Source organism: Chelonia mydas, chromosome 4 (assembly GCF_015237465.2).
Source record: "Chelonia mydas isolate rCheMyd1 chromosome 4, rCheMyd1.pri.v2, whole genome shotgun sequence".
Classification (NCBI taxonomy): domain Eukaryota; kingdom Metazoa; phylum Chordata; order Testudines; family Cheloniidae; genus Chelonia; species Chelonia mydas.
In genome coordinates this window covers 47,705,552-47,730,083 of record NC_057852.1, presented here as the reverse complement: position 1 = coordinate 47,730,083, position 24,532 = coordinate 47,705,552, and positions in this window count along the sequence as shown.

The following is a 24,532-nucleotide window of genomic DNA, read 5'->3' as shown; positions in this document are numbered from 1 at the left end:
TCCCATCTTTATGTGATGAAGGTATAATTCATTGTAGTCAGACAAGCATGTGAAAGATCTGGCCATTGTCTGGAAATATACTGCAAATGGCACAAAACTGATTGTGAAACATCATTCAGCAGTATCAATCTGGGTCAAAGTGTCTTGCTTTAGGAGTCTATAGGAGCCTGAGTTAGAGTTATCAGCACTCATGATTTATAAAGAATTGGTGCCCTTGATGCTACCCTCCCTATAAAGGACTTTGGTGTTCAGTTGCCTTCGTGCTGGGCCTACATATGCTGTCCGCTTGCCTGTATCAAACATACTAGCAAGCTATAGGGTTCAAATTTCAGGGTGCTTAAAGACCATTAGAATACACAAGATTTAACCTCAGCTGAAGACAACTGACTGGCTTCTGATGTCCGGGCCTTGTCATGGCAGGACAACTTGCATACTCTAATGATCCCCTGACTCTGTCGGCAGGGGCTTTTTGCCAGATTGGTCTGTGTGGGAGGAGCCAGACAAAACAGATACCTTGGTCCTCCAGGTTGGGGATTAGGCATAGGCCTGATAACCCTGTCCCGTAAAAAAACAAAAACAAAATATGTTTTGGAACCAGAGATGGAGAAATCAACCACTACTGTATGTGATGGCCTTCAGGAGTCAATGACCCCTATGACTGCCAGTGGTGAAAGCTTAAAGGAAGCCACTGGCATGAAGACTGAACTGCTAAACACCAAGATAAAAAAACAAACAAACTTGTTTTTTGCAACATACAGAAAATATACAAAACAGGGAAGCTAGCTCAGGTCACAGCAGAGATGAGACGCTAGAGCTCACACATCCTGGGTGTCAGCAAGAGCAGATAGATGGGATCAGGAAGATTAACAGCCTCAGGAGAAACTTTGCTATATTCTGGACACGATGATGGGCAACACCATGAGGGTGTTGCCATCCTTTAGATGAAGGGATGGAGCATTTCCTGCTTGAATGGAAGTCCATCAGCAGCAGACTTATGAGAGCCAGACTGAAAGGAAAACACAATGTCACCCTTATTCAGTGCTATACTCTGACAAATGACAGTGATGAAGAAGTAAAGGACAAATTCACCTTATATTACAGGCGGAATTAGTCAGAGTATCACGCCTGACCTAATTATTGTCATGGCAGACCTGAATGCCAAGGTCAGCAAGGACAACACAAACAATGACAGAGCAATGGGAAGACATCAGTGTGGCACCATGAATGAAAACGGAGAGAGACTTGTTGATTTCTACAATGTGAATGACCTAGTCATCGGCAGAACCCTATTTCAACATTGTGAAATTCACAAGCTGACGTGGTGTTCTCTAAATGGCAGAGATAAGAACCAGACTGACCATTTATGATGATAAATGGCAAATGGTGACACTCACTGATAGATGTGCAAGTGAGAAGGGGTGCAGATGCTGGCAGCAACCACCACCTTGTGACAGCCTCCATCAAGCTAAAACTGAGAAGTGCTGGTCCACCAAACAAGGGACCTAAATGTTATGCAATTGACAAGCTAAAGACTCCTGAAATACAGAAAGCTTTCTTTCTGCAGTTGCAGAACAGGTTTCAGGAACTTGCAGATCCTGATGAAAAGGAGGGGAATGCAGATGAGGAGATCAACAAGAAGTGGGACAAAGAAACAGTAATTTATAAACAGAGCAGTGAAGCCTGTCTAGGCTACAGGCAGACGAGAATGGAGGAGTGGATACACTCAGCACATCGAATGCCATATAGAAACCAGATGAGAAAAAAGTTTTCAACACAAAATCCCAGAAGCTAAAGGACAAATACCATGAGCAGTATAGCAAGGAACACCAGGAGGTCAAATGCTTTGTGAGAGCAGACAAACGGCATTATATTGATAATCTGGCAACACAAGCCGAGGATGCAGCTGCCCTCGGTGAACAAGGAACCATCTACAGAATGACATGGCTTATCAGTGGTAAACGGCAGACACTAACACACACTCTTATCGGGGACAAACAAGGCCACCTCCTAACAACAGAAAAAGAACAAGAAATGTGCTGGACAGAGCATTTCAAAGAATTGCTGAACAGGGAGCCACCAAAAGAGGAAGCAAACATCCAGGAGGCAGACGAAGATCTTGAAATCAACACAGACACCCCAACTAAGGAAGAGATCATTCAAGCCATCAAATCCTTAAAAAATGGGAAAGCTCCTGGCAAGGATAACTTGAATGCATGATTGTTCAAGGTTAGCAACATCTATCCTGGCCCCTCTATTTACGTCAGTCTGGGAAAGGGAAAGGGAAAAAGTGACAGATGCGTGGACCAATGGGGTTATAGTGAAGACACCAAAAAAAGGAACTCTGTGATTGTAATAACTGGCATGGAATCACACTTTTATCTGTGCCTAACAAAGTATTGTGTAAGATCATAGTCCAGCATATATCAGAAGCAGTTGATAGCGTTCTCAGAAAAGAGCAAGCTGGTTTTAGGAAAGGGCGTGGATGCATAGACCAGATCTTCACTCTCTGAAACATAACAGAACAATGCTTAGAATGGCACCGGTAACTCTACATAAACTTCATAAACTTTGAGAAGGATTTTAATAGCATTCACAGGACCAGCCTATGGTGCATTCTGTGGGCATACGGAATCCCTCTCCATATAATCAACATAATCAAAAGCTTCTATTTCAACTTTACATGCCATGTTGATCACAGTGAGCTCAGTTTTGAAGTCAAAACAGGAGTACCTCAGGGGTGTGTCATGTCTGCAGTAGTCTTCAACATTGCCATTAACTGGGTAATGCAGCGTACAACAGAAGGCATGCCAAGAAGTATTAAATGGACACCCTTTTCATCCCTTGAAGACCTGGACTTCACAGATGATCTCCCTCTCCTACCACATACCCAACACAATATACAAGAAAAAGCAACTCGATTCAATGCATACAGCCAACAAATTGGACTGAAAATCAACTGCAATAGGATAGATATCATGACCTTTAATATTACCTCACCATCCCCAGTATGTATAACGGATCACGTTCTCACCAATGTAGAAACATTCACATACTTTGGCAGCATCATCAGACAAAACGGTGGAACAAGCCAGGACGTTCGGAACAAAATCAATAAAGCCAGGAACACCTTCATGAGCTTAAATAGTCTGGAAATCATCAAAATACAACACCAAAACCAAACTCAAGATTTATCAGAGCTGCGTACTTTCAACGTTACTTGATAGTGCAGAATGCTGGGGAATGAGAAAGTACGACATGTCCAAACTGTCTTCATTCCATACAACCTGCCTCAGAAAAATCCTCTGTTTCTTTTGGCCCAGAACAATCTCAAACCAAGATCTATTGACATAGTGCAGCCAAGAGGATATGAGCACCATCATTGCCAGGAGGCACTGGAGATGGATTGGCCATGTGCTTCTGATGGAAACTGATTCCATCACCAGAGTATCAATAAGATGGACACCGCAAGGCAAGCAAAAATGAGGCTGCCTGAAAACAACATGGCAAAGAGCTGTGGAAGCTGAGCTGAAAAACCTGGGGCACAGCTGGGAAACCATTGAAAGACTTGCCAGAAACAGACCAGAGTGGAGGAGCTTTGTCGCTGCCCTAAATGCCAGAGGCATCACAGGAACATGATGATGATGATGAAGACGACAAGTGAATAGATTCTTGATTTAAATTTGTCAGAGACCTAGCTCATTCATGCCTAATCACAACAGGTAGAACTTTAATTCAGTTTTATCAAGATTTTGTGCATCTCCCACCAAAGACGAGCCCGTTTATAAATATAAAATAGCAGAAATCACTTTGAGTTTTGTTTTTACTGATTTTAAGAGGGGAAAAAAGGGGTTGTTGCTCACAGGAATTACCTATAAGCTTATTGCCCTCTAGATTTTGGGGTATCTCAGATGTTTTCCAGATTTAAAACATCTGCCATGTTATCAAGGAGCAGTCATAAGTAAAATGAAGACTTCCTTTTTCTTTTCATGCTGAAATATTGCAAATCATGTTCACTGATTTTTTTTATGTTAATGGAAATTATATATATGAAACTGACTACTTTCTAGTTTTACAAGACAAATTAAGGAGCATGGATTTGAGAAGTTATTAATTTAGAGTTAAATATGGCTAGTTCTTATTTTTAGATCTAATTTAAAATATAGAATGTATATTAAAGTCTAGTAATTTAAATGATGCACAAAGTAGACTTATCTAGCCTAAACTCTAAAACGAATAAAAGATTGCATTCAAACTTTTTTCCTGTTCCTTTCCTTGACTGCAATGGTGGAAAAGGACAGAAGTGTTGGTGGCATAGTGTATCCCTTTCTCTACATGATCAGATTTATTTTTGACATTGTTCTTCTGATTCACTGTGCTATAAAATTATTTGAACTGACATTTTTTAGGACATCTTATAACTTGTTCCTCATTTTCAAATGTTCATATAGTAAGATTATAGCCTATCTGTGATTCATGTATTGTGTATAGAATGTGGATTAATCTTTAAATTGTATGACTTTGAACCTGCCAACAATTCTGACTAGGCTTTTGCTGTAAATTAGAACAAGACAAAACCAATGTCAATCTATGGAAAAGTCACTTAACATCTCTCTCAAGTTGCATGACTTATTGCAAAATGTTTTGCTCTTTTTCCAAGGGTTTGTACTGTATGCAAGGATATCAATAACTTATTTTTTCAGAAGTAATTGTAGTTGTCCAAGGCAATTTGATACTTCATGAAATTTACTAAAAGGTTTTCATATTATTTGCATCCATTGCTTAAAATAAAGTTGTAACAGAGTATCTCAAGATTCTGTAGTAATTGTAAATATATATTCTTGCAAGGTAAGTTAGGTGGAACCATTGTGTGTTGCTTCTATAAATAGCAATCATTTACTGTATGTGATCAGTATGGAACAACCTGATATAGTAAATGGAATTTAATCTTCAAACTAACCTTATGTTCTTCAGATCCGTTGGACATGTTTAGTTGCACTCACATACTTGCATATTTTCATAATAATAAAACCTTCATGGCCATTCATTTTTATTAACAAAGTGGACAGACTACTGAACTAATAGAGATTAGTAAAAATGCTAATATTTTAGTCAAACTTTCACAGTCTTGAAGACGAAAAATTAATTAAGTTGTGTTTGCTACAGGTACAGAAACTTCATAAAGGGCACACACTCATTTTCCTACCTATGAATAATTTATTTTAAAGAGAACAAATTATTATCTTTGTGCAATCTGGGATCATGTGGGACATAATGAGCTCCTTGTAATGCAAACCATATACTAAGGTGTTACAGTGATAGGACACAGTAAGAATTTAGACCCCGATTTATTGTATGCTGTGGACTTGAAACTGTTGTTCTTAACACAGTATGGTTTTCAAATTCAATACTTTTTAAAGAGAAACCTGTGTTACATACATTCCTATGGAATGTGTCTAATCTTGCATTGCTATATTCTGTCAACCAGCTTTGAATGCTAGTTAATACACTAATGAGATAATTTAGAAATATGATTTCTGTAATCAGTGATGCTGTAAAACTGGCTTAATCAAAACTTGTGAACATACTCAAATTTAGTATTCCAAATCCAGTTCTGAATTTTTGTAGTTTGTTCATCTCTATTAACAGAAATACGATCTTTAAGCAGAGGTGCTCTCTTACATACATTCTATTCTCATCTTTGAAGAAACTAAACATTCAGAATTGAAAATAAAAAACATTATGGTTTTAGTAACTTAAAAGAAAGTTGCAGAATGCACTGAATCTTGAATATATTCAGTGGATCTAAGATACTGGAAGAAAGCCTGCCAACTGCACTACGCAGGCCCAAGGAAATATCCTTAATCTCTGGCCATATTAGTTACAGTAACTAACTGTAGTAAATTTAAGATTACTACTGAGTGTTGATTCACACATCATAGCATTACAAGTTTATTTATTGTTAAAGATCAATGCAGTGGTCAGGGTCACCAAGAGAATGTATGTGCTTTAACCACTGAATCATCTTGACAAGGAAGGAGAATTTCAGCAGATCTACCTCTACTTTGCAATCTCAGATTTGTATATTGGCAGGTTTGTGAGAGGAGCTGAGTGAGAGAGGGCATGGCACAAATGTGATGCATGTGGACTTCTGCTTACCTGTCTTTAGAACAAGTTGCATACCATTTGCTTCACAAAAGGAGAAAATGTTCTTTTCTTATTTGCATACCTGTTTTTCTTCATCCCAGGGTGCTGAATACCAAGAAACCAACACTGGGTGCAATTATAGATTCTTCTGGTATCAAGAAATCCAATTTACAGTTTTGTTTATTGTTAGATGCCAAGAGGCTATAGTTACATAACTGCAGGTATTTTGATGGATCAAGCCCAGCTATAGGTGGCTAAGTATTTCAGTCCCATCTCATCTTTATTTATTTTCTTTACTCCTGGATGACAAAGCAGATAGGATTCTTTTAATGACATTTTTTTATCTATTTTCATGGTTCAACATTATTTACTGCTCCTTCCAAAGTGGGATTATCCAGTTAGAATTACTCACTTTTGTTTTATGATATCTAATTTTCTGAGCCAACTTTCCTCTTATTCCATGACTCCTGCCCCTTAGATGTTGTCATTAACCTTAGATATGGAACTTTGTCAAAAACACTTTCCAGAGTGGAAACAACTTTGTCATTTCATTAGAAAATGTGCAGTTGTGTTTTGAAATATTTCTTAGTTTGATCATCAAGGTTACTGTATCTTTCATCTGTGATGTGAAAATGTAACCATTTAATTTCTGGCTGGAATTTGCAATAATTTTCTCCTGCCACTAAATATACTTTTAGTCCCATAGCTCAATACTTAGCTCAGGCACTATGCACACCATACTCACCTAAACCTTGTACAGCATACAATTGTAAAGTCATATAGCCTATCAGAAATGATGTGTGTGTTTTGGGGAGAGTGGTGTTAATTAAACCTCTGGGCCCAAGCATTATATCATCACATTACAATTATCACCCTATCATTTCAAAAATCATTACCACCTCCCCTCTGCCTAAAGATATGAAATATAATGTTTTGCCATTTGGTTTCTTGTAATACACATTCTGTGCTTTTCTGCGGTGATTTTAGCTGGCTTTTGAGAGTGAGCCTAAGGTTTTCTGATCAAAGCATAAAGCTGCACCTGTTCCACATTTGGACAAAGATGTGCAGCACAGTTTAATATGTTGCTTTAAACATGACAAGAAAATTAAAACACTTAAAGGTTGGGTACACACAAGCTCTGGGAAGTTATTTAAAAATCAAAATCCAGTGTTTCAGTATAAAATATTTACTACAAAGTATCTCAAGTGGTATCAGCTGGAACAATACATTACTTGTCAAAATTTCTCAAGTTTACAAATCAGTAGAATGGTGCAACTGGAGCCATTACCTTATGTTGCAAGACATGATCCCCCTTACAGAATCTGAGATAGCAGAAATCTGTTCAACATTAACTCATATAAAGGGTTCTCAAAAAAGTTCCCAAACTCTCATCTCGGCCAGGTCAAAATAGTTACAGATGATTCCATTGAATAATAGATAATGCAAATGGGGAGATCAGAGATGGTTAGTGTTGAATGAGCTCCAGCCATACATAGACATTTTTACTGGACTTTGATATGGGGGCGCGGGAAATCTTCACTCAACACCAGGGCCCTATTCATATCCTGGCCCTATTGAAGTCAATAGGAATTTTGTCATGAACTTCAATAGTAACAGCATTTCACCTGTTAGTATCTGTTAGTAAATATTAATCCTTTAAGTCCTTTTCTTTTTGTACATTTGATTCATTTATATAAATGATTACTGAGAATATTTATGACATTAACAAAGAGAGTGTTGAATTCTAAGGCACAGAACACTGGTTCTTGACCAATAAGTAACCCTATTTAGGAATTCTGTGGGTTAGACTGTATCTAATAATCCAGTGGTTCTCAACCAGGGATCCAGGGCCGCGAGCAGGTTTCAGGGGGTCCATCAAGCAGGCCCAGCATTAGACTCACTGGGGCCTAGGGCAGAAAGCCAAAACCCCACTGCATGGGACTGAAGCACGGGGCCCTGAGCCCCACCGCCTGGAACTGAAGCCGAAGCCTGAGCAACGTAGTTTTGCAGCGCCATCTGTGTCATGGTGCCCCAGGCAATTGCCATGCTTGGTACCCCTTAATGCTGGCCCTGTCTTTTATATGTAGAAAACCAGCTGTTGTGGCACAGGTGGGCCATGGAGTTTTTATAGCATGTTGAGGGGGGCCTCAGAAAGAAAAAAATTGAGAACCTCTGTAATAATCCATGCCGTCTATCTATAAAACTTCAGATAGTCTCGGGGAACCACACACACACAAAATGCTTACATACACATATATAAACTGATAAGGGACGATTGTTACAACAGATAGGGAAGAATGATTATGGGGGAAGAAAGACCTACTGAAAGATATTATCCTGAAGAATTGAGTCCTCTCAGCTGTAAATAATTATGTCTTCACACATAAATCTAGTAAACTGAGAATGTTTAGAAATGACAACACAACATATGTTTCTTTTGGCAATGAGGGTGCCTTTGTTTGAAAGCCCTATATACTGTCACTGGTGTTGGAACTTAGTTGAGGAATGAAACTGTGCGCTCCTCCAATTACAGTGAAGAAGAGACACAGCTCTTTATCTTACATCAAAGGGTGGTAATGGATCTATTCTTTCTATAGAATATAGCAATAACTCTCCCAGTGAAGGTAATTTCTGATAATCTTTGATTACATAATTCTAATTTAGCTTGTTCAACAATCTTGAGTTATCATTAACTTGCATGCAACACACCGCCAGAAGTTAATCCAGCAAGAAAATGGAGTTGCGCCTTCTAAAAACACTGGCTCCCAGCATGCAACAACTTTGTGCCAGGCCAATGCTTCAGCTTTTTGGATTATATACATTCAAACTACTTTTTTCAGCTGGTTCCTTTTGGTTGTTTGGTACTCTCAATGTATCCTATACGTGTATGTATTTCAGCTTCTTAACTGATTGTCAGTCATTCCTTTGGTAAATGATGATGATCTGGCTCCGAGAGCATGCTTAATAGTGCCCTAAAATAATTGGTAATGGATGTTGGTGGTTCTGAGAGATGTTCAAGCAGAATGGTATGAAGGAGAGTGGAGCAGAAAGGTCCCAATATATTTATGAGTTGGCATCGTAATGTTCCTTTTTAAAATTGATTTATTTCATTCCCTGGAACAGTCAGTCAATCCCACCTAGCATTCACTTAAAAGAGCTAAATTGTTTTTAATTTTGTGCCTGGGAAATTTTATTCTTTAAATTGTCATGTTTCTTTAAGAGATGTTTTTAGTGTGATCCGTTGTGTTAGTAAATTGTATCAAAAGGCTTATCCTTTCCTTTGCCACTTATGTCCCTCTGTTTCCCTTCTCTTGCACAATGATTAATGATCTCCAAAGAAAACTAAACCTAAAAAGGAAAACAAGTAAATTAAAATGTGATATTACATACACAAAGAGAAGAACATTAAAAATTATAAAAAACACCGTATGCTGATGAACAGCTAATACTATTACTTGAAGAGAGGCCTATTCCCTCTCAACGTGAATTTGTCTGCTTGACTTTTTTTCCAGCTGATTTTGAGACAGCTCCAATGTAATACCAATTTGGTGAGTCATCTGCTATTCTCATTGTTTAAGAATAAAAAAAATGCTATCCACAAATCAAAGCACTTCAGTTAATAAGAGCTTAGATTCATGATAACAAAATAATATTATGATTCAAGATACAGTTAGACAGGCAGATTATCCAGCTATCACAGTAACGGCAACCAAGAGAATATGGCCTTGGGTTTATTCTTTGTAGTGTGTAAAACTCATAATTGGATGAAACCAACAGTTTCCTTTTATAACAAGGATTAATAAATAATTGGGATTCAAGTTTGTACCTAAAAATTACAGCTTTAAATGATATACTGGTAGAAGCCAAAATTGCTCTGGGAATTAAGGAGAGTCTCCTGAACCTCCATGCCATGGGTTTGACCTTATAAAATTAAAAGTAGTAATCAAAGATCTCCTATAGTGAGCAAAAGATGTTAGAGTTTAGTAAGCTATTGATTTGTTGATGCATAGAAGAAATAGTCTTATTCTCATTCAATCATATTTGATCTGTAGAGGTAACATCAGTAAAAAGATTGCATTGTACAAACCTTCTTTTTCCATCTATCCACTACAATATGCTACTATCCTACCTAGGGCGGAATACAAGAAGCAGGCATGTGTGTTTAGCTTGACTACAATTGTATTAACAACATCATCTTGGAAATATCCAGCAATAACTCTCCCAGTGAAGGTCATACATCCTTCCGTAATCTATATCACCTGGGGAAGGGCTGACCTCAGCCCCACCCCCTTCTACACAAGTAACCTCTGCAGCAGGAAGAGAGCCTGAGACATAAGCCCTTGTATCAGAGGCCTGGTGTGAGGCAGGACCTCCTCACAGAATTTGGCAAGAACAGGGCTGATATTGCAGAAATACTCATTCTGAAGAAGTGCTAAGCAAACTACTCACACAAACACATCCTTATATTAAGTGGTACCAAAACATCCCGATATTAAGGATGGTATAAAAACATTCCCTAAGGATAACAGGAACACACTGAGCCCTCATAAAATAGAGGGTCAGGATAACCATACATAATAGAGAAGTTTTGATTGAGCCAACATGTTCAAAGTGATGGGTGATAACTAGCCCCGTCAGGGGACAGTAACGAACTATGTCAGAGGCAGTACATAACTTGTTTGTATGAGGTATAAAGATGTATGTCAGAGGGAGTACCTTTGTCCAGCCAAGGGGGAAATGGAGTGTCTCACAATTCACTAAGCTGCATCCGTTGTCACTGACATATATGTCTTAGTATCCTCGTAGAATCTTCCAGGTGCTATTACCGTGCTTTGTTGACAATACACCTGGCCTGGTGCCTTTGTATCTTAACAGATATTGTGGTCATTGAGTGGCTCGCTCAAGGTCTGCTGTGCTGTCTGTCTGTGCAGAGCTGGGGCATCACACAAGGAGAACACACACACGCAGCAAAAACATCTAACCACACCCTGCTACCCATCCCTTGTGTGTGGTTTAAAGGAAGTGGGATAGAAAAGGCTGACTTATCACTGTACCAGACATGGGATCCCCATCACCCCCTTCTTTCGCAGATGTGTCTGAATCCACTTCCAATTCTGGAACCAGATTTTCCCCACTCCCCTGTATTCAGTGATTACCTACACTGCGTGCCTGTCAACTTGTAACATGAATTTTATGATCTAACCTACCCACCAGGTCCCTAAGCTGCCGAAGGGAATACAAAAAACAAAACAAAAAACAACCCAAACCTCTTAGCCAGACCAATCTGGCAATGACCAAAACATTTCTTGCCAGCCACAAGAAGGCAGCTACCATGATGCCCATGGCAAGGCCTCCAAACTCAATCCTACACTAATTCCAAGGTGAGGAGGGGAGAGTATTTGCTCAAGGTACAGAATGGTCCCAGATAGAGGGAAGGGTTTTAAGCCCATACTGCACTCTTTGTCACACCCCAATGGCCCCCTCCCTCAGGGGGTCCCCTGAGAGGCAGATCAGCATTGTATGTGCATTGTATATTGCTAATGTTATTGTAGGCATTGCAAAGTATTCTGGGAAGGGTTAAAGGTGTGAGTGTGGGTGAAAGGTTCCTTTTCAGGTTGCAAAAGGCTGAAGAGGGAGGGAGAGAGAGAGAGAGATCAGAGAATGGGTTAACTCAAACCTCAGTTAGCTCCGTCTGAAGATAAGACACTGGCCCCGGTCCAAGGTCATGGGCTTGACGAGAAGTCGGCAGCTGCATTCACATCTTCCCAAACCCCACGCCACCAGCTGTGAGACGAGAAGAACTAAGCGGAGCAGGGCTGCAGAGATTACAGTAAGAACGAATGAGATGGCAAAGACCAACAGGGGGAAAACAAAGTCTCTGGAGCCGGTGTGTTTTGGGAAAGCTGAGGAGGCCACAGCGAGCCAGTTTGGACGGGTACAAAGAGCACCAGCAACAGAAGCCACTGAATGAAAACACCCCCAAAAGAACCCAGGACATAAAAACCCCCTCAAAAGCCACAACAAGTTGGAGATCAACAGCTGACCCTGGACAACCTGTGTGCACAGGACAAGAACTCCTGTCCACCCCTCCCCCTCTCCCTCTTACATTACTCCCAGTCTTGGCCAGCCTAGGGTACTGCGGGTGTGAGTATGAAAGTGGGTTAGGGCTTGGGGCACTAATGCTTTCTTCCTTCCTCTGAGTGATGTGGGGACCCACCCCCAGCACTCTCTTCTGTTATTTTATTATTTTATTAATAAAGCTTTATAATTTAGACACTTGGTGTGTTCCGTCATCTCCTCCCCAAACAATCCTGCGGCCTCAGCCTGATCACCTGATGCCTCAGGCAAATCTGTCACACCTTCTGTCCAGCCAAAGAGTCCCCCACCCTACTCAAACTCATGAGTACCAACAACTGGGGGAGGGGAGGGAAAGGAAGGGAGGCAATCCTTAGAAAACCTATGGCTCCTCTTTCTCCTGCTGCCCTCCTCACTTCTGAGCCTGCCAGGCAGGGGGTAAATTGCCTTAATCATACGGACCTGTTCAATAGAATATAGGTATAGGAATATTTTCATATTAAGGCCAACTATTTTTCCAATCTAGATGCACTATGAAACAGATTCCTAATGCTTGCAACTCTTAATGCTATTATTCTATCATTTAATGAAAACAGACCCATAAGAGAGCAATTTGTATTGAAAAACATGGGAGTTTTGTCTGTATACAGGTATAAATCCTATTGATAGTTAAGAAGCACTTAAGAGTATTGATCTTGAAATATTTTTACAGACCAGCGTTATACAGAATCATCCCATTCCACCTGTCTCCTCTTTTGTTCTCTCATTTTTGTAATGCATTTATTAATTATTATGGTGAATATTAGCTTTGTTCACTAATCCCTCATGTAGTTTCCCTCTCTTATGTGCACTTTCATCTGATTATTGCTGCTTTATTTTTGCTTCTCAAGAGACTAGGTCACTTTTTAGCTGTCAATATTTATTCCACAAAGGAAACTGAAAGTATTTCCTTTCCATTATTTACCTTAATGAATTAATATTACCTGCTAAGAAATGTCCAACCTCATGAGAGATGCTGGTGAAAGTGACAATCTGGCTAGAAAGCTTTTCCTTCAAAAGGGGAAGTATTTTTCCATTGTGCAAAAACTAAGTTACAGACACAGAGTAATTTTCCAGGATCATGTTCAAATGGATCAGGTTCTGAATTATGTCCCACATAGATATGTATACAATCTGATTCATGAAAACATTTATGAGCATTTCTTCCTTTCTGGCTTTATTCCCCCTTGCCTCCTCTTTCAGATCCAACACCTAAAATGGAAGTTGCACCCGACCCAGCCAAAGACAAGCTGGCATTGAGAAATGCACATTGTATTCATGGGGAAACCAATTTTTCCCTTCATGTTAATTTAAATAACCCACACAACACTTCCACAGCAAAGCAAAAGGGCAACAATCCTGAAGAAGAATAATGGGTGTGTAAAATTTACTCATGCTTTCTATTGATTCCTCTTTATCTTCCTCACACTTAAAAAGTGTTTACATATTGATAGTAAAATAATACAAGGACACACTTATACATACTCAAATTAAGAAAATTTACTGTATGCTTATGGTTTGTAAGGGTGCTCCATGAGTTATGATGTGAACTATGGATTTGCAGCAAATGAGGCAACAAAATTTTATTTTTAGAGATGATGAAAGGAGAGGATTGAAAGAAATTGAATGGAAAGCAGCGATACAGTATTTCCCACAATGTTTCACCAATATGTCTTAGCTCTGTGTCAGTAGAGGGGACACCACTAGGGGTGGTGGGGCTGTACAGAAAATATGCCCATCCGGTCTTAAGCTGTTAGTTATCAGCCTATGTGATTATTTTGTGATGTAGACAGTTCTCAGGCTTGAGAACAGCCAGCAGCTTTTCATTCAAAAGTAAACTGGGCTAGATTGGAAGTCGGTGAGCTAGAAGTGAAAGACTCCACGATCCATTGCCAAATTCTTCGGCTAGCCACCCATCTCCCCAAAATGAAATACTATTACTAACTATAAATGGAACCCTTTGGTAAAGAATTTTGAACAGTCAACTGTCCAGTATATGTTATTGTCACACATCTGAGGTATTTTCTATCTAAATAAAATGGCTTGAGTCCTCACCTAGAGACATTCACAAAAAAAGCAAATCAAATCTAAGAAAATCAAATAAATAAAACCTGGTTTACCCAAAGGGTGCTTACCTCCTCAGCAAACAAAAGAACAATGAGAGAGTTAAGATCTGGAATTAAATCAGAGCCTAAGCGGGACAGAGTGTGAATAGCCCAAGGCTGACTCTCAAGTCTGCACTTTGGAAGCATCCCCTCATAAGGTAAATTGAAAGGTAATTGTTTAAGTATTAAATGATTAACTAATTAGCTAGGTGATGTAGCTGGAAATACTAAAAGAAAGTCAGGAAAAGAACAGAGGGGAAAAAGCCAGAAGGAGTGGTCAGAGAAGCCCAAGAAATCAGAGAGGTGAGATTTCCCGCCATGCATTGGTAGTAGGTAAAGGCTTGGGGAAAAGCCTTATGCTCCAGGGAGCAAATATTGAGACGTTGTTTACACCAGCACTTAAGTCAGTATAACTTTATGCCACTCAGGAATGTTAATAAGCCACCCCCCTGAGTGACATAAGTGATACTGACCTAAGTGCTGGGGTAGACAGCGCTATGTTGGCGGGAGACCTTCTCCTGCTGACATAGCTACTTCCACTCCTTGGGAGCGGATTAGAGCATCTGCACTAACAGTGCTACAGCTGTGCTGCTGTCAGATCTTTAGTATAGATGTAACCTGTAAAAAGCCCAATGTAAATAAAGGACTTGGTGTGGAACTTGCTACTGCTGTGCATGAGGACTGTTTTCACAGAGGAATCTAGGGTGAGGGAACCCCACCCCGTGACCATGACACTAGACTGAGACTAGCTTAAGGAAAATAGGATTGTAACAGAATTATTGTGACACTTTGGTGTGCTGGTAAAATATTTATTTCCTGCCCATAGTCACATGACATGAATCAGAGTCACAAAACATTATATCCCTATCACATTGCAAAGCAATATCCACTTACTCCAGTGGTTACTAATACAAGGGTAACTCACAATACCAGTAACAAATATATTATGACAGACAATTGGGGTCCCAATAAATATATATTTAACAGGAACCTCACTCTCTCAGTTCACCTGAATGTAGGAAGAAGGGACACGTAGCAACAGTATCATTGGAAGAAAGGATGAGTGATTTGGCTTACACTTGCCTTCCCCACCCACACACACACATGTGAACACCATCCTATTTTAGTAAAATTGGAAGTGATTTCCCCCCACCCAGCTTCTTGTCTTCCTATGTAACCATTGCTAATGAAAATGAGGGCATAGATGGGATAAGGTGGTCAGTGATAGGAGAAGATTATGGTAACAGAAGACTTCTAGCAGAAGTTTAAATGTGTTTTATTTAGTTATTTGTATTATTGTAGCATCTAAGAGCCTAAGTCATGGAGCAGGACCCCATTGTGCTTAGTGCTGTAGAAACACAGAACAAGAAGACTGTCCCTGTCCCAAAAAACATAGTAGCTAAGTATATTTCAAGAAGCAATAGAATATTTACAGAAAGACTTGGGTGTGCAAGGGAACAATGAGACAATGCTGCCTAAACAGACAAGACAGACACAAGGTGTGGGAAGGGATAGAACACACAAAGGGAGTGAGCAATGTGATGACAGCAAATGTTATGTTCCTTTTTTTTTTGGAGGATGTTGAGTTTACTTAGGGGGATCAGCTAAATGTAGAGGGAAAGGTAGGGAGGTGAGGGAAGCAGGACAGAGCAGGAGAGGAGAGTGACAAAGGGTGAGGACTGCAGCTGAGGGGACTTTGAGAAGGGAGGAGAAGGTATAAAGCATGCAGCCAATCAGGGCAGATAAAGAAATAGAACATTCTACAGTTTTGACTGAAAGGTCCCTGCTTTTGCTGCTTCTGTTCCCACCAGGTGGAGTCTCTGGGTGGCTTCTCTACAATTTTTCTCTAAGGCCACCTAGTGGAGAAAGGGCAGGAATCAACTCTATCTTAGTGCCCCCAGAGGGTGTGTGGTGTTGTCCCTAAACAGCTATAAGTGCCAGGGGTGGAGAGGCCCAAGATGGATCCCATTTTATCCTGTTCCTCCCCGTGCAGCAGCCCCTGCTTCAGCTGTTGCTTGTTCATCCAGTCCTGCCAACTGCCTATTTGTCTCACCATTCTCCTGCAGGGACACTCATATAGCACTTTTGCCTAAATAAATTTGATATCCCTTCTTATCATCCTCAGCAGAAAAATAGGTTGAAGTTCAGGTCTCTGCTCCTTTCCCTCTATTCACATTAGCTCCTACTTTAGTAAGCAGTTCCCTGTCCAGCACCACAGTTGCTGAAGCAGAATGAGAGGGAAGTGAGTTCAGATAGGCACAGGTTTCAGAGTGGTAGCTGTGTTAGTCTGTATCGGCAAAAACAACAAGGAGTCCTTGTGTCACCTTAGAGATTAACACATTTATTTGAGCATAAGCTAAAACCCACTTCATCAGATGCATGGAATGGAAAATACAGTAGAGAGGTATAAATACACAGCATATGAAAAGATGGGAGTTGCCTTACCAAGTGGGGGGGTCAGTGTTAACGAGTCAATTCAATTAAGGTAGAAGTGGGCTATTCTCAACAGTTGACAAGAAGGAAGGAAAAATCTCTTTTGTAGTGCTAATGAGTTCAATGTAATCAAGGTGGCTCATTTCAAACAGTTGACAAGAAGGTGTGAGTAACAGCAGGGGGAAAAGTTAGTTTTTGTAGTGACCCATCCACTCTCAGTCTTTATTCAGGCCTAATTTGATGGTGTCCAGTTTGCAAATTAATTCCAGTTCTGCAGTTTCTCATTGGACTCTGTTTTTGACGTTTTTTTGTTATTGAAGAATTGCTACTTTAAGTCTGTTATTGAGTGTCCAGGGAGATTGAAGTGTTCTCCTACTGGTTTTTGAATGTTATTATTCTTGACGTCGGATTTGTGTCCATTTATTTTTTTGCATAGAGACTGTCTGCTTTGGACGGCTGCTGTCCTTGGTAATTCATCACTTTCCTTCCATTCCTCTAAATCAGTGGTTTTCAACCCTTGTTCATTTGTGGATCCCTAAAAAAAAATTGAATAGAGGTGCGGCCCCCTTGGAAATCTTAAACAGTCTGTGCACACACACGCACACATACCCCACGGCTCTAGATCACAGGTTGAAAACCACTGCTCTAAATCATTGATTTCATATATTTCCTGAGGTTCCAGAGGGGCAGAAGGAAAGTTGTGTCTTCCTGATAATATTAGAGTTCTGTCAGTCACACATAACTGTGCTGATCCCAGCCTATTCCAATAAGTGGATAATTTTTAAACCAGCCCCAGGGGGAGCAGAGGGCTATTTACTATGTCAATAGCATTACAATGGCTCCATGTCAAAGCAATTCCCGAGCATTCCCTGACTCATTTGACATATATGTGGGTGACTATGATGATTCAGGTTTCATAGTGGTAGCCGAGTTAAACTGTATTAGCAAAAAGAACGAGGAGTACTTGTGGCATCTTAGAGACTAACAAATGTATTCGACCATAAGCTTTCATGGGCTAAAACCCACTTCATCAGATGCATGCAGTGGAAAATACAGTAGGAAGATATATATATATACACAGAGAGAACATAAAAAAATGGGTGTTGCCATACATACTATAATGAGAGTGATCAATTAAGGTGAGCTATTATCAGCAGGAAAAAAAACCTTTTGTAGTGATAATCAGGATCGCCCATTTCCAACAGTTGACAAGAAGGTGAGAGTAATGGTGGGGGGTGGGAAATAAGCATGGGGAAATAGTTTTACTTTGTGTAATGACCCCTCTGCTCCCAGTTTTTTTTCAAGCCTAATTTAATGGTGTCCCGTTTGCAAATTAATTCCAACTGCAGAGAAGTTAAGAAACTAGCCCAATGTCACACAAAAAGTCAGTGGCAGGGTCAAGAATACAGATGAGTTTTCTTGATTCTGTGCTCTATCTTCAAAGAAGCATGGTTTCCTAACAGAAACCTGAGGGAATTGACACTGAAGTGTGGCAAATTTTTACAAGTCCTGCATAAGAAATACAGCAACTTCAAATGGCAGAATGAAAAGTGACAAGATGGCTAAGGTAATATCTTTTATTGGACCAACTTCTGTTGGTGAGTGAAAGACAAGCTTTCAAGCTTACATAGAGCTCTTCAAGTCTGGGAAATGCACAAAATGTCACAGCTAAATAAAACGTGGAACAGATTGCTTAGCATAAGTAGTTAACAGGCCACTTTACTTGAATGATCCCTTGAAATATGTGTTAACAGCTCTCTAGTCATTTGAGGGAGAAGGTTCTGGGGAGAGTTGAGTGGTTTATAGACTGTTATAAGATGTCATAAATCCAGTATCTCCATTAAGCCCATGCTTTTTTAGTATATAGAAAAGATATGAATTTAAGCTCCCAGGCTTGTCTTTTGAAGGTGGTGTTCAAGTTTCTGACTAAGAGGTCAGATACAGAGTGATCACTTTCTGAAAAGTGTTCACCCACAGGTATAAGGTGTGTTTGTCTTTTATCATTTTTCTGTGTAAGTTCATTTGAGAGTGTAGTGATTGTCTGGTTTCACCCACATAGTTGTTGTTGGGGCATTTAGTGCATCAAATGAGGTATAATATATATTGTGATAGGCATGTGCAGGACCCATGGATCTTGAAAAAAGTCTTGGGGGGAAGGAGTTGGTCATTATAGTAATGGATATATCTACAGGTTTTGCATCTCTTGTTCTGGAAGGGTCTGGTGCTGCTTTGAGTTGGTATGTCCTGATTTGTGGGAAGCTTGGTTTTGATGATGAGGTCAGTGGTGTTATTTGAAGGCCAGAAGATGGGATTCAGGAAAGTATTATTTCAGGATGTGGTCACCGTTGATTATGGGTTGTAATTATTTGATACCCCATAAAGGTTCCAATGTGGGGTGGTAGGTGACAACTAGGGGTATGTGTTAGAAAGTGGTTTTATTTCTGTAATGAAGTAGGTTCTCTTGAGGTATTTGGGTCGCCCATTTCATGATGCAATCAACTTGTTTGGTGAAGGTGGCTTCAAGTGTGTTAAGGTGTATATCCTGGACCTTTTCCTTACAGCATATTCTTGTAGACCAGTGTATTATATTCACCACTTTGCATTGTATTCTGCTTTGCATTATATTCACCATTAATGCATGAAACCTATATGCTGTAAGACATTAGCTTCAGCAAGTTAGGATAAGACTTGAGGCCTATGAACTTTGAACAGATAAACTTTGCACAGATAAATGGCCCAGTGGAAAACCCCAAGTATTTGGGGAGCTAAAAATAGAGTTTAGGGGAAGTTCTGACCACAGGTACATGAGTCAGCCACAGAAGTGTCCTGGCAATGAACTGATATACATAGTAGGTACATGAGATACATCTAAGGCTAGCCTGCTTTCTTGCCTATATATCTTTTCTTATAAGCTTCTTATGTTCTTATGGATTTGATTATTTGTTTTATTATAATAGGTTTATATTAGAGAATATTTTGACTGTAATGCAAGGGGCCTACAGGCCATATCCTGTATGTTGAGCTAAGGCAAAGTTAGCCTATGTGTTTGGGACCTTTCACCTAGATAGATGGTGAAGAGCTAAAGCATAAGGTTCAAATATAGCTGCAACCTTTAACATAGAGGATGTGTTGAAGTAGTTTGACATAGGGGCTTCCTAAATTCATACACTTTTACCCTTAACAGGTACACCACAACTTGGAGCTTGGAAAGAACCAAAAGACGGGTTAGCACAAAAATAACAAATGTGATTCCTAACCGCAAAAGGGCCATGGTAATGAATTGACATATATGATAATAAGTTGAGATCACGGATATACTAACCTAGAGAAAAAAAGACACTCCAACATCAGTAAGAAAATACAAATAAGGAAAAGATGAAAATCCCCTACCGAATACGCATTGACCATAACAGCATCCGCGTAAAATATTATAAAAAGTGGCATCCCAGCCTAGGGAGGTGGTAGGAGAAGGAGATGTAGTTCTTGGGAGGTGCCAGAATGATGACCACTGGTGATGCGGGGGAAGGTTATGATAGTGAGGAAAATGATGGCTAACACTTCCGGTTGTTCTACAAGGTATGGTGTGAGTATGGATGTTCAGACGTACATTCTGTAGTATCTCTATCTACCTTATTGATTTGCGGTGTTCGTGAGTGTGCTAAATGTATTCATAAATTATATTTGTATGTATAAAAGAGTTCCTATAGTGTGAGTGTTGCAACTGTGCACATTGAGGTTCCCAACTATATAATAATTTGAATAATACGGGGCCTGATCTTGGGGCAAGAACCTGTCAACCCTCAAAGTGGTAACTGGGGATTCTTAAGTAATCAATATAATTAATACATAATCTAAAGATCGGGCAACATTCTATGGTATCTGAGTGCCTGGGTGAAGATAACAGATTTCTTCTTGTGTTTGGAGTGGTTACTGGAAATGTGAACATTGGTGTGACAATCCATGGGTTTCTTATATATAGTTGTCTGTAGGATTTCATTGTTGAAACTGATTGTAGTGTCCAGGAAGCTGATGCTGGTGGGGAAGTGTTCTAGAGAGAATTTAATGGATAGATGGCGGTTATTGAAGTTGTGTTGGAAATCTGAGGGAGTTTAGGTCATTTGTCCAGAGGATGAAAATATCATCTATGTATCTCAAGTAGAACATTGGTTTCATGGTGCATTTGTCCAGAAATTTCTCTTCGGCATGGCCCATTGAAGACGTTGGCATACTGGGGACTCATTCTAATATCCATGGCTGTTCCCATGGTTTAGACAAAGTGTTTGTTGTTGAACATATTGTCATGGGTGAGGATGAAATTAATGATTCTGGCAACGCGTTTGGGGTGGATATCTCAGTTTTGTCTATTATCTTGTAAATATTGGAGGTAGGAAGTGATACCCTTATTGTGAAGGAAGTTGGTATATAGGAAGGTAACATCATCATCACCTTCACAAACAACGTTGCTTCCCACCATCCCATTGACTAGAAAGGTGTTAATGGGCCATTTCACCTTGATTGGTCCCTTGAAATATATGTTAACTACTTATGCTATTAGCTGTGTTTGTATTTTACTGTGACACTGAGAGCAAGTCTACACTACAAAATTAAGTCAACCTCCACCATCATCCCCTGGGCAGCTGGACTCCAGCTGTGAGCCGTGCCAGGCTGACAGCCAACAGATGATGTAAGTAACACACTATCTACATAGACATAGTATCACCCTAACTACATCAAACTAAGTACTATACCTCTCACAATTTATGTCAGTATATATTGGGCAACTTACATCGGCGGGAGCAACATTGTAATATATACACTTACAGAGTTCAGCTTATGTAAGCTGCCTTACATTGATGTAACTCTGTAGTGTAGACCAGACCTGAAAAAGAGCTCTGTGTAAGCTCGAAAGCTGGTCTCTCTCACCAACAGAAGTTAGTCCAATAAGATATATTATTGCCTCATCCATCTCTAATATCCTGGGACCAGCATTAGCTACACAACACTGCATACAGGATGAAGAGTGATGGATTAAGATCTGCTCCCTGTTCTGAGTACCTCTCTGGCCATGCCATCTTTAATTCCAAATTGCAATGTTTGTATGGGTTTAAGTCAGAGCAATAACATTATTTGAAAGTAATTTGTGTATTTAATATATTTACTTCAAAAACCCCTGGCTATGGCATAAAAGTAAGTGGGCTGTTTAGAGATTGCTGGATCTCTGCCAGTGTATTTGGCATCCATTAGACATTTAATTGTTTTTTTATGTGTCTTTGGCAGTTGGTTGTCTCAGATCCAATAGGGCTTTAAAATCAAAAGTAATTGATTTGTTTTAATAATAATAAAAAGTGACTGACTTTTTAAACTTCTTAAGTGCCCTGTATGTACAGCAGAGTCACTCATAGTGCCTTGTGAATTTGTACTGTATGACCTAATGAGTCACTGAGGAATATGGAAGTTATACTGTATACAGAACAACAGACACACTGTCTGCAGCTTTATACCAGAAGCAGGAGGATTGCCAAGAATTAAGAGACATGATCTGAGCACTTACCTCTCCAGTGTCATGTACTGCACCTTTAACATGCCAAAAGCAGGCAAAATATGGCATGAAGATAAAGATTTGTACATGAGCAACGTGAAAATTAGTATTCCTTTGTCTTTCCAGGAAAATCCATTGATTCATGAATGTTTTTGTTATCCCATGTATTCTGAATTGGATATGCATTATGTTTTTTTGCATAAATTAAAAAGTTAAACAGGAGGCCTTTATTTTTAAAATAATTGGTCTTTGTTTCTTTAAATCTCCGTTGCCAACTGTAATGCATGACAAAATTAGTGTCACCTATTAATTTATGGGAGGGCGTTTATAAAATTCATAGCTGTAGCCAATGAAGAATTTCTGTGATATTCAGTAGCAAGATTGTAACAAGCTTTGAAGAAGGCTTCAGGAGAAAAAGTATGAGACCTTGTCTACATTCCAAAGATAGATTGACACAAAGCAGCTTACATTGACGTAGTTGTGCATGTATCTATACTTATATTTGTCTGCCACTGACGTAAATGGCCCTTTATGCCAACCTAGTTACACCGCCTCCCCAGACAGTATTGAGCCATGGTTGATGTTCTTAGGTTGCTGCAGTGAAAGGGTAGACACAGTGCAAGGGTAGTCCCTAGCCTGTGTTTGCCAGAAGCTGGGAATGAGTGACAGGGAATGGATCGTTTGATGATTAACTGTTCATTCCCTCTGGGACACCTGGCATTGGCCAATGTCAGAAAACAGGATACTGGGCTAGATTGACCTTTTGGTCTGACCCAGTATGGCCACTCTTATGTTCTTATTACTTATGTCAACCCTAACTGTCCTCCAGCAGCTGTCCCACAGTGCCCCACACTGACCACTCTAGTCACCATTGTGAACTCCATTGCCCAGGGTGCAGAGATCGGAAGCCCTGCTGCTCCCTTTTAAAGTACCACACATTTTTGAAATTCCTTTTCCTGGTTGCCCAGCTTGGTGAGCACACCTAGCAGCTCTCCATTGTTGAATGCAACTGCCCAGCTGACTATGCTGGCTACACATTCCAGGTGTGCTTGTGCCTGGAGTAGACAGGAGATATTGGATCTCCTGGCCCTGTAGGGGAGAAGAGACTGTGCAGGCACAGTTCCAAAACAGCTGGAGAAATATCAGCATCCACAAGCAGACTGATTAAGGAATGCAGGAGAAGGCATATGACAAGGACCAGCAGCAGTGCTGTGTGAAAGCCAAGGAGCTGTAGCAGGTATACCAGAAGGCCAGGGAGGCCAACAGTAGGTTCAGTACCAGCCACATACCTGCCACTTTGACAAAGAGCTGCATGCCATACTTAGGGGAGACCTCACCACCACAAACAGCACCAAGGATACATCCCAAGTCACAGGCCCCTACCATGAACAGCAAGGAGAAGATGGTGGTGGAGGAGGAGGAGTAAGCGAGGACAGACAATGAGACAATCGAGCTTTGCAGAGAGCCTGGACCAGTTTTTGACTTCATAGCAGCTGAGCCAGTACTGCCAGTCATGCACAGGGGAGACCAATGCAGGGTTGGGAACATCGGGTAAGTGTGTAGATACATTTTCAATTACAGGGAAGACACCCCCAAAGTAACAAGACACATCTTTTGACTTTTTCTTAATTTACTTGTGCTAGAAGAAGTGGTGGTACAACCAGGAGTGGCGGAGAGGCAGATTTGCTATCTGCTCTTAATTCCCCTCTAGAGTTAGGCAGGCATGTTTGGGGGCTCATGTGAAGCAGTTTGTTCATGTACTCAGGGATGTCTCTGAAATTCTCCTGAAAGACCTCTATAAAACTTTGATGGAACTACTCTGCAATTCTTTGCAGAAGGTTTGTAGGGAGGGCTGCCTTATTTCTTCCTTGGTGGTAGAACACTTTCCCACACTACTCAGCAATAACCTCAGCAGATACCATTGCAGAACACATACTAACAGCATATGGGCCCTGGTGCCACACCCCAATGGTCCCCTCCCTCAACGGGTCCCCTAAAAAAGGCAAAGCAGCACTGTATATTGCTAACACTGTTGTAAGCATTGCAAAATATTTTTAAAAGGGTCAAAGTTGTTGGTCAAAATAAGTGTAAAATAAAAACAAATATTTTGCAGGCTGCAGAAGGCCAAAGGAAAAACAAAAAACAAAAAAAGAGCAAAAACCGGGTTAACTCCACGCTCTTGCTAGGCCCCAAAATA